Raw genomic sequence first — 12,180 nt, 5'->3', positions numbered from 1 at the left:
AACGAGAATATGCATATAATTAGTAGATTTGGATAGAAAACACTCTAAAGTTTCTAAAACTGTTTGAATGGTGTCTGTGAGTATAACAGAACTCATATGGCAGGCCAAAACCTGAGAAGATTCCATGCAGGAAGTGCCCTGTCTGACAATTTGTTGTCCTTCTAGGGCATCTCTATCAAAAATACAGCATCTCTGCTGTAACGTGACATTTTCTAAGGCTTCCATTGGCTCTAAGAAGGCGCCAGAAAGTGGAATGAGAGCTCTGCAGTCTCTGGGCGAAAAACAGCGGGAGTGTATGTGAGTGGTCAGGCAGGGAACACTGACACTAGAGCAGGCGTGCACGAGAGGACTCCATTTTTTTCTTTCTTTCTTTGAACGAATACAACGTCGCCCAGTTGGAATATTAGCGCTATTTTACGAGAAAAATAGCATAAAAATTGATTTTAAACAGCGTTTGACATGCTTCTAAGTACGGTAATGGAATATTTTGAATTTTTTGGTCACGAAATGCGCCCGCGCGTCACACTTCGGATACTGACCTCAACGCACGCTATTTCAATATAACTATGGATTATTTAGAACCAAAACAACATTTGTTGTTGAAGTAGAAGTCCTGGGAGTGCATTCTGATGAAGAACAGCAAAGGTAATCCAATTTTTCTAATAATAAATCTGAGTTTGGTGAGGGCCAAACTTGGTGGGTGTCAAATTAGCTAGCCGTGATGGCCGGGCTATCTACTCAGAATATTGCAAAATGTGCTTTCGCCAAAAAGCTATTTTAAAATCTGATACCGCGATTGCATAAAGGAGTTCTGTATCTATAATTCTTAAAATAATTGTTATGCATTTTGTGAACGTTAATCGTGAGTAATTTAGTAAATTCACCGGAAGTTTGCGGTGGGTATGCTAGTTCTGAACATCACATGCTAATGTAAAAAGCTGTTTTTTGATATAAATATGAACTTGATTGAACAAAACATGCATGTATTGTATAACATAATGTCCTAGGAGTGTCATCTGATGAAGATCATCAAAGGTTAGTGCTGCATTTAGCTGTGGTGTTGGTTTTTGTGACATATATGCATGCTTTGAAAATGGCTGTGTGATTCTTTTTGGCAGGGTAATCTCCTGACATAATCTAGTGTTTTGCTTTCATTGTAAAGCCTTTTTGAAATCGGACAGTGTGGTTAGATTAACGAGAGTCTTGTCTTTAACCTGTTAGGGCTAGGGGGCAGCATTTGCACGTCTGGATAAAAAAATGTACCCGATTTAATCTGGTTACTAATCCTACCCAGTAACTAGAATATGCATATACTTATTATATATGGATAGAAAACACTCTAAAGTTTCTAAAACTGTTTGAATGGTGTCTGTGAGTATAACAGAACTCATTTGGCAGGCAAAACCCTGAGACATTTTCTGACAGGAAGTGGATACCTGATGTGTTGTATTACCTTTAAACCTATCCCATTGAAAAACACAGGGGCTGAGGAATATTTTGGCACTTCCTATTGCTTCCACTAGATGTCACCAGCCTTTACAAAGTGTTTTGAGTCTTCTGGAGGGAGATCTGACCGAACAAGAGCCATGGAACGATGATGTCCCATTAGACACCTGGCGCGCGAGTTCATGTTGGGTACCCTCGTTCCAATACGTTATAAAAGAGAATGCATTCGTCCACCTTGAATATTATTCATGTTCTGGTTAAAAAAGGCCCTAATGATTTATGCTATACAACGTTTGACATGTTTGAACGAACGTAAATATATTTTTTCCCCTCGTTCATGACGAGAAGTCCGGCTGGCTTAGATCATGTGCTAACAAGACGGAGATTTTTGGACATAAATGATGAGCTTTTTTGAACAAAACTACATTCGTTATGGACCTGTGATACCTGGAAGTGACATCTGATGAAGAGAATCAAAGGTAATGGATTATTTACATAGTATTTTCGATTTTAGATCTCCCCAACATGACGTCTAGTCTGTATCGCAACGCGTATTTTTCTGGGCGCAGTGCTCAGATTATTGCAAAGTGTGATTTCCCAGTAAGGTTATTTTTAAATCTGGCAAGTTGATTGCGTTCAAGAGATGTAAATCTATAATTCTTTAAATGACAATATAATATTTTACCAATGTTTTCTAATTTTAATTATTTAATTTGTGACGCTGACTTGACTGCCGGTTATTGGAGGGAAACGATTTCCTCAACATCAATGCCATAGTAAAACGCTGTTTTTGGATATAAATATGAACTTGATAGAACTAAAAATGCATGCATTGTCTAACATAATGTCCTAGGAGTGTCATCTGATGGAGATTGTAAAAGGTTAGTGCATCATTTTAGCTGGTTTTATGGTTTTGGTGACCCTGTCTTTGACTTGACAAAACATTACACACAACTCTTGTAAATGTACTGTCCTAACATACTCTAAATTTATGCTTTCGCCGTAAAACCTTTTTGAAATCGTAAAACGTGGTTAGATTAAGGAGATGTTTATCTTTCAAAGGGTGTAAAATAGTTGTATGTTTGAAAAATTTGAATTTTGACATTTATTTGGATTCAAATTTGCCGCTCTTGAAATGCACCTGCTGTTGATGGAGTGCACCACGGGTGGCACGCTAGCGTCCCACCTAGCCCATAGAGGTTAAAATGGTGTAAAATAGTCATATGTTTGAGAAATTGAAGTTATAGCATTTATGAGGTATTTGTATTTCGCGCCACACGATTCCACTGGCTGTTGACTAGGGTGGGACTGCCCAGGGAGGTTAAGTACTTTAAACCACTGCATTGGCATCATACGCAACCTTTAGTGTAAGGCTAGCCTAACCCACAAACAGTCAGGGTGGGACAACCAATTATAATCTTCAAGTCTGCTTCTCCATACTACTTCTGCAGACAACATCATAGCAAAACATTTGTTTTGCTAAATTAGAGCCGTCAGATTTGTCTTTAACTATTAAGCCGTAGCAGGATGGTCCTTGATACCCAAATCAGCAAATAGCCTAGCCAAAGTAACACAGTTTCAGATTGAAAGGTGGTAAGAGAAGAGAGCCTCTTGCCCATTTGATGAGAGTCAACACAGTAGCCTATACACCAGGGATCACTTTTCATTAAAGATTTAAGAGACGTCGTAAGCCAGCGGTTGTCAAACTTTTTGACCCGCGACCCCCAAAAAACAGTGGTTCGAAGCTTGCGACCCCCGCGCACGTACATGCACGCACAATCGTTGCGCAAATGTACTCACTTCTCTGGAGTACAGAGCAAGCAGAATGATATGGCCTACATGTATGCAGAGGTGGTTGCAGGATCGGAGGGAAAGCATGGTCTGTCTGCACTGCACGCTATCACTTTGAAGGGCTGCCTGCCCGCATAATGCTTGTTGCCAACTGGGTAGCCCTTTTCTTCCTCACAAATACAATAATTAATTCGCCAGAATGTTACATCTTCATCCCATAATATTGAAGGCAGCGATGTTGCAGCTATCTTTTAGACGTACAGCCAGTAGCCACCCAAACTAGGCCTATCTGACATATGAACATGATCAATGAAATTGGGACGTAGCCTATTACTGTTCTGGCAAATATGCCTCCGTATTAGATTTTTTTTAAATATTTTATATGGATAATATAAACGTAGACCTATTCTGTTTTTGTGAGGCAAAACCACAGAAACTTAAGCAAGTCCTTTCTGGTCACTAATCTGATATATGTGCCCACCTTTGAGCGCCTATGCTAATGACTGGTCATTAGTCAACAATCAACAGTTTTTTTTTTGTTGACAATTTTGTGCAATACTCTAGGCCAGGGGTAGGCAACTAGATTTAGCCGCTGTACTTGTGGACAGATTTCCTAAATTAGCTCCCAAAAAGTTTTTGCTGAATTCCTGTTGATTAAAAAATATATATAAATCACTCATGGGCCGTACGCCTATATTAGAAACCAGATTAAATAGGCAAAGGTATATAACATGCAAACGGCAGGCTACATGTAGCCTATTAAAATATGGATGATAATTATATACTTTTCCTATTCAGTTTCACACTAGCGATGCCCCAAAACCACGACCCCCACTTTGACAACCACTGTTGTAAGCGAAGGCCTATATGAGAAAGACCTAAGAGCAAAGGAACTCCTCATCCTTTCCTTCCCCCACTGTTATTGCAGCACATATCACATTCCATAGTAGAGTTTCTAAGATGGGGAAAGATAGGCTAGGATTACACTGGGAGTACAGATCCTGTAAATGCTTAGCCAGGCTACTTGGCTCAGCGCTGGAAGAACGAGATCCCACAGACCCAGCATGTCATTAAAATGGCAGTTTAACATGTTTGCTAGCTTGCTGTATTTTCAAATGTTTTATTGTAGCCTACATTCTGCAATGAAGGCAATATACAATATGTGGGAATAATTGTATTGACCTAGGCCTATAGCCTAATTCCCTCATTCTAGAATCTAGACCTTTACTCATCATTCACACTGTTTCTATCACAATGTACATTCGACAATCATTAGGCAATTTAATGCAAAAACTACATTTAGTAATACTAACAATGGACATGAACGATTCATTAGGTCACTGTTAAACTTGTGCAGCACATTTTTGATACACATGGGCCAACAATCTAGTCGCCGTCAAAGGATTGGTCAATAACCACCCTCCACTTCCCTCCCAAGTCCCAACTCCTTTTCACAGTCTTCCTCGTAACCAAGGGTGAGACAGAGCTGTTTTCACAGCCCCAGCAAAACATGCAGTGAAGAGTTTAATTAGGCCATCCAAGACCAGAGAATGGTCCATGCCAAATCCCTGATAACTTTAGTTAGATTTAATAGATAGCCGTGCATGGAAAGCGAGTCATTCTGCTCAGGTTTAGGCCTAAATCAAACAAATAAAGGTTATAAGGAACTTCCTTATTCCATTCCACTAGCACTTCATTAGCCAACCTTATTTTAATATTGTGAAAAAGAAAACCCAGTTAATATAGGCCTACTCCTAATTTATAACAGTCCTAAACTCAGTAACACACAAATCGGTTTCACATGTTTTCTCATATTAGATCAGACTTCTCAGGAAGTTATGTACACCATCTAAAAGACCAGCCAATGTAAACACAGCCTTTATCCCCAAGCAGGTCACTCTTAGCTTACTGCTACTTAAAAAGAGTAAATCTGCCTTTATCCTATTTGGCTGCAAACAAATGTTTTGAACATTGGCCTACATTTTATGTGCTCCCAAAAAAACTGCCTCCTCCTCCATTGATCGCTCTGCTTGACCAACACAATCATTCTTCGCAGCATGTTTAACTATTTCCGTGAAAATCTTTAGAACCCATTAAGGGAAATGTAAGTGGAGTATTCACGTGACAGATGTATTTGGAATGTTACTCTTCCCTTAGCCAACACCCTAGTAATAGGCTTACCCATTTGCACTGTTCAAACCTGTCTCAGTGATTCACGTATTGGCTAAATCCCTGCTTTGTGTGACTCTTCAAACGTAGTGCACTGTAATGTAGGCCTAGTCATTAATCTCAAATGTATGTTATACAAATAGTTTAGGCTACAGTTTGGGCAAACGGAGTGAAATATCAGTTGTGTCCATATGTTATGTGTCCAATATTTTCTGATACAACCAATGAATAAATGAACTTTCACAAATATCTACAGACCACTTATATGGCACCAGGCCAATTCATAACAAATCAAGTCTGGGCGTTTCTTAGTGTAAAAATCATACTTAACATCTGGAAGTAAAAATATATATTTTTCACAAAATTGTTTAATTAAAACCTGTAATTTGCCTAGATTAATTTCAGCAAATGTATTCTGCATGTGTAGGCTGTAAACTGTGTCAGAAAACGTCTTACAGCACAGGAAAGATATGCCTTGGGACTTAAGGCATCTGCATGCTTCTCAGCCAAAACAGTTCGAAAGAGTTTGTGCGTATATTATGACGACAATTTTATGACGTTTTTGTCCATTTTGGACTTCAGTGAGAGTTTTTTCAGCTGTTCGGACACAAACATTTTTCTACAGGCAAACTGATGTCCGGAGCCAAAGTCTACGCCCCTTCGCCAGTGATCGGTCAACAGTAGGGATTCTTCAATAAAGTCTGTTGTCATTCAACGAGAGACGACTCATTTTCATGCACATTTTTCATTGTGAAATACTGCACCAAACATCTTAGTTAGATATAAAATTGTGAGACTAAGATCTCCTCTGCAAAAATGTCAAAATTAATAACAGATTTCTTGAGTTATGTTAGACAAATTCTGACTATTTTGAGGAAGTGTATAGTGGCTACGGCATCTCAAGAAAATGGACAAACGGCACTATTGCCGCTTTTTCCTCATTTTTCAAGCAAATGTCTTTTAGGGAGTATGTGAGCACACTCGTTCGGTTTGTCTTGCCGACTTCGGCAAGCCGCCAGCCGAACTGAAGCATGCTGATGCCTTTAGAGGCACTACTCTAAAAGTGGTTGGGTGCTCTAGGCTCCGGGGCATTCAGAATGATGAACTTGACTCTGAGGTCACAATACACACCATGTGACTAGTGTCAACAGGGAGAGGAGAGGGGCTGCTGTTTGTATCCTTGGGCTCCCCAGAGGAAAAACAAACTGTAGAGCAATGGAAAGGTCCATAACACACAGCCTGGCACTGATTTATATTAGCCAGAGAAGAAGAGTTAACTTCACATCTCTCTGTGTGTACACATTAGACCTTTTTGATTTATCCTAACCCCCAACAAGGCTTCATCATTCCTTCCAAGCTGAATCCCCTTCAAATTATTGTGGAGAGGCCAGCATTATTACTATTAGGCCTAGGCTAAGCCTCACTCCTTCAGATATGTCACTTGATTTCCCTCAATGGCTCAATAAATTATTTTGGCTAAATAAGGCCAACCAACTGTCAGATAGCCTATTGGTGTAATCTTATGTTCATGTGCTCCTTGCAAGAAGAAATTTAGAAAACTGTCTAGCCTAACTGTAAAACACAGGGCACAACTATCCAGGTTTCCCACAAGTTTTTCCAACTTGGAAGCTCACATGAATTGTTTTGGACATTGTAAATGCGTAGTTATGATGATTCCAGGAGCTTGGAGTATGAGGGAGTTCCATCAGTAGTCCCAAGTTTCCAATAGCACATGAACACACAATAAGACCAAGCCTGAAGATCATAATTCTGACAATCATTTACAAATTGAAATACAATCTCTGACAATATGTGCCATTTAAATTAAATATGGGTTGGTATGGGAACTAATAACAGATGATTTAATATTGATGTCTTGTTCTGTCATTGTCCTGGCAATCTAGCTATGAAACAAAGAACTGCTGCTGGAGAACTGAAATCCACTCATCCTTCCCATCCCCCACATGTTCCTTCAGTCTACTGTCAAGCACCAGTTACATAACTGTGCTACTCCACCACTAGCTACATAAGAGTGGGTGAGACATTGAATAAGCAAATGTTTCCATAGCAAATACAATAAACTTCATGTCTATGTGAAATATGAATATAGACATCTTGTGTGTAAATTAGATAATTAACTTGGCTAGTATTGGGTTATAACCTTTGTTCTATTGTTATTATCATAGATAATTTCACTTATTGAATATTCCCATAATATAATACAGCAGTGGTCAGACTGCACTATTCAGGTCAATATGTTTTTAAACAGGCTTAACCTACAAAATGTCAATTAAAGACTAATTCTTAGGTTAAGCAATACAGCAGGAAAATCATATGTATAGCCTATGTAGTTGGCTAGATAACTACATAACCTCACTAATGATTTCCTGGATTTCAACTAGGCTATACTGTAAGGAAGTTGAGCTAGAGTAGTCTGGCTTTGACTCTGGGTTCCCCTCCCCCACACTCATGGGTTACATTACTGAATTGTCAATAAGCTCTGATTTTGTTCCTTTATTACATAGAAGTTAACATATGGCTAAATACATCCTTCCACATCCCTTTTATGTAGTTAGCAACAGTTAATGGTTGTTAACGTTAGCATGTTTATGGGTCTAGCTATGTATCACAACAAACCTTGCACATCACACCTAGATTTGTGGCCACAAATCTGCGTTTTCAACCGCTCAGATGGTCAAAGTGTTATAATGGTTTATCTAAAATACTTGGCAGTGATTATCATACATGTAAAAACTGGCTAGTAAACAAGCAACCTTACAAACCCTGTGAAGTTGTAGGTAGGAACAGGAAACAAGCTGCTAGTCACCACACGCGCGCACACACACACACACACATACACACATTCTTTCGCGCGCACACACGCTGCCCATCCCCCACCTTGTTGAAATTACAAAAATAAACATTGGTGACAGTGAAATAATTGACGATAACGACCAACAAACAATAGTGTACAATGAATGCGCCTCGTAGTATATTTTATACTACATATAATCACGAGAAAAGCCAAGAAAACACTTACTTAAACTGTCCAGATCACACAACGGGTGCCTTCTCTGCTGTGCTCCTTATATGGAATCTCTTCCTCCACCGCTATTTTCTAAAATATAGTCACAATAAAGCGTTATAAATCTACTCCGAGATTGCGGCTTGGTAGTTAAAATCCCAAATGAGCGATGTGTTTTGATTACATAAGTGTAGCATTTGATAAATCCTTAAAAAAATGAGATTGAAAAGCAATTGGGGTACATTGTAAGGTTGCTTGCTTGTGGAGAAAGAGCCAAACCGTTCAGAACCAGCCAACGGCTTCAGATACAGAAACACTGAGGAGGTGACTCTCCAGGCAAAAATTAGGCAGGCCTAGGCAATTCTCTGCAGTTATGTAGAAACTGTATGAAGGACACAAAAATATTGAAATGGGTGTCGCAGTATAAAATAGTGTTTCATGTACCTATATAACCTAGCTAGTGTTGTTGAAATAGTATTTATATAAAATACACATGTAGAGCAGTACACACATGTTTATGTGTCTCAAGTCTCAAGATGCAGAAATCCAAATAAAAAATATTCAAATATCTAAATCATAACTTATCACATAATAATACTAGCCTGAAGTGGGTGATGTTGCACATATGGAATGTTCAAACTTCTGGGGTGAGTTCAGTTTGATTCAACGTTTGGTACGTTGCGTGACGGTTTGTATTGAATGATACATTTCCTCAAAACGGTGTGCGCTGTTCTTCAACAGCCTTTGGGGTACTTTTTCTCCCGTTTGGTGGGTGTGGCGAGGTGTGGCCTGACCAATATGGGTGTGACATTTGAAATCGCAAAACTTGTGCAGCACCCCATATGGCAATCTCCCACCTGGGCCACCATAATCACAATGTTTTTCAACTGGTCATTCAGTACTGTACCGTTTTCGTTGAATTCAACGTTGCACACCGTTCTGTTGTACTGAACGCAACCCAACTGTTTCGTCAGGCTAAACAGCTAGCTAGTTAAGCTAGCTACTAAGTCTAGTTGTTTTCACATGTCAAAATAAACATTTGGATCGTGTTGTTCACTGGTGGCATGGTTCCTACGACTGGGAACAAACCTATTTTTGGAAATTAAAGATGACAGATTTCCCAAAGAAGCAGCCCAGCAGAAGGCATTGTCTGCATGGATAGGCCTAAACTGCAGTAAAAATCGGTGGCATGTGACTGCCAGGATGATGTAGCACACTGGTAAGTTGTTTAGTTAGCTAGCTATCACGTTAACCATCTATTCTAGGTAGCTAGATGGCTGTCTATAATATTCCCATCTATCTAAAATGTTTTTTTTAATGAGTTTGACCTGTTACAAACAAGATGTTTCAGCCCTAGCCCCACAGAGAAAAACACATTAGCAATGAAATATCCAATGTTGAGAATAATGAAGCCTGTCCTTGTCTAATTAATCTGGTTGTAATAACGTATAAATAACAATCAATAGTCCTAACCATTGGTCATAGTAATGCTGTGAGAGCAGGATTTCTGTTAGATTGTGACATTGGTGGGTCCATACTTGCGAACATTAAAAATGTTTTACTTAATCCGATGCTCCGCCACTTCTCAGAATGGTGCTTGTATAATAAAGTAAGGTCACTTAATGATTCATTAATTTTCTATATAGGCCTAACACACTGAATATAATAGCATATTATAAGGACTGTTAGACCAAAAACACCACTTCATGTATTATGTAGTCTACATTTACAGTACATGTACAATGTTTTATACACATTATTATAATCATACAGTGGGCACGCTCATTTTGCACACCCGGGGGATACAGGACTACAAGGTGTTGCAGAGTTTTCTGTTGTTTGTACTGTAAAGCCGGAAGCAGCGAATGCTGTCACCAACTAAAACATGACAGGTAAGGAAAAATGGCAGACCAATAAAAACGTCAATTGTTTCTCTAACAAATGACAGGCAACACCATGACATTGTTAAATTTTTTCCTCTGATGCAAATGGCTGTTGAATCAAACAACAAACGGGTGACCGTTGCTAAACGAATTTGCCCAGAACTTTAGGTTTCAGGGCAGGTGACGTCACTTGCACGATCCACACTACTAGTGCACACACAGCTAACTAGCTAACGATACCACATTGGCTATACTCAACCCCAGCAGTAGCCTGACCGAATAGATCCCATCCCTAGCTTGAGCCCAGGATCCCGTCCCTAGTCTGAGCCCAGGTCGGGATAGTGAAAGGATACTTGTTAAAAAAAAAGGATGTTTATAAAAAAATAAAAAAATAAAAGGATACTCTGTTAAACCTGTACAAAGAACAGTGTCTTCCTGTTTCACAATTGGCTCTCATAATTCTCATTGGTTGAAAAAATGAATAATATTACACTACTTCACATCCCTGCCACCAATGCTTTTGTTTTGTATTATAATACTGCAAGGTAAGAGAATAGGCCTAATACTAAGCATGAGGAAAATCAACATCTTTAAATGATTAGCCCAATTAAGCTAAATTGTAATTATTTCGCCACTATGGCTTATTTATTGCCTTACCTCCCTAATCTTACTACATTTGCACACACTGTATATAGATTTTTCTATTGTGTTATTGACTGTATGTTTGTTTATCCCATGTGTAACTCTGTGTTGTTTGTGTCACACTGCTTTGCTTTATTTTGGCCAGGTCACAGTTGTAAATGAGAACTTGTTCTCAACGGGCCTACCTGGTTAAATAAAGGTGAAATATAAATTTTAAAATTAAATAAATGAAGCTTTCATGTCACACATGAAACCCTACAGGTTTAGGTAAGGGGGATATTCAAATGTATTTTTTGCTTTGTAGGTTGGAATTACAAAGACACATTTTATCATTGGGTGAATAGGCCAGTGAGGAGAGGATAACTGAGGGTAGAGAGTAGAGACAGGATAAGAGAGTCTCTGGAAACAAAGCGGGGGAGTGATGAGAGGCAGAGTAGAGTCTGAAGCTCCTCTGGGCAGAGGGCTGCCAGTGTAATGGCCATTACTGAACACACCAGGGAAAGACAAGTGAACAGTGGAGGGGGGAAGAGGGGCAGGAGGAAGGCTGTTATTTTCAGGTATCTTACCCCTTGCTGCGATCTCAGGAGAAGACTATAGCAATAGTCTTCAGGAATCCATGGCCATATCGTGATGTGTGAAATACTGTATGATAGTACCTGTTATGTTGCCGAAAGTATAATAAACGAAGACACAATTTATAGTCCAATACTTACACCTGTTTGGGGAAGGGGGGATTGATGGGCAAATGTTTAATTTGTGCAGTATTTAGCAATCATACTAAGAGTCTGGTAGCAGCCGTTGTTGTAATCTGTGTGTAGCATGAACGGATTTGCATGTGTGTGTGTGTGTGTGTGTGTGTGTGTGTGTGTGTGTGTGTGTGTGTGTGTGAGAGAGAGAGAGAGAGAGAGAGACCAATGTATAGTGTCAGTGAGAGGAAGAGAGAGAAAGACTTCCACTTTCCTCTTTCTACTAATGAGGTTTCAGTGCCCAGCTCAATAGATATATCCCCTAGGAGGTCTCCACACCGTTGCGTGACACTGGCCATCTGAACAGCATAGCTAGTAGAGATACCCATTGCCGTTAAACCCTGACAATGCCAGCCATTGATGACATTGCAACCTCAAGCCTCCTCCCCCACTGCCAGGGAGACATTGCTTCCTTTTCAAATGAGGTTATCTCTGCCTATCAATTCTGTGTGATGGTACAGAATTTGAATTTGAAATG

General features: G+C 39.5%; 1 protein-coding gene across 4 annotated transcripts in view; it reads right to left on the bottom strand.

The window, feature by feature from the left end:
- The window catches only part of LOC106584305 (F-box-like/WD repeat-containing protein TBL1XR1), a 50,438-nt gene extending 41,698 nt beyond the window's left edge, over positions 1-8,740 (bottom strand). For 3 of the 4 annotated variants that reach the window (XM_045706026.1, XM_014169390.2, XM_014169392.2), the window contains exon 1: positions 8,447-8,740. The gene's annotated coding sequence lies outside the window, so the exon portion shown is untranslated. Of the gene's footprint in view, positions 1-8,189; positions 8,222-8,446 lie in introns of those variants that run through there. The other variant, XM_014169391.2, reaches the window with a different exon arrangement.
- Between the last annotated feature and the right edge of the window lie 3,440 nt (positions 8,741-12,180).

This window comes from Salmo salar, chromosome ssa23 (assembly GCF_905237065.1).
Source record: "Salmo salar chromosome ssa23, Ssal_v3.1, whole genome shotgun sequence".
Taxonomy (NCBI): Eukaryota; Metazoa; Chordata; class Actinopteri; order Salmoniformes; family Salmonidae; genus Salmo; species Salmo salar.
The sequence above is the reverse complement of the archived record's forward strand: the minus strand, read 5'-3'. Positions and strand labels throughout refer to the sequence as shown.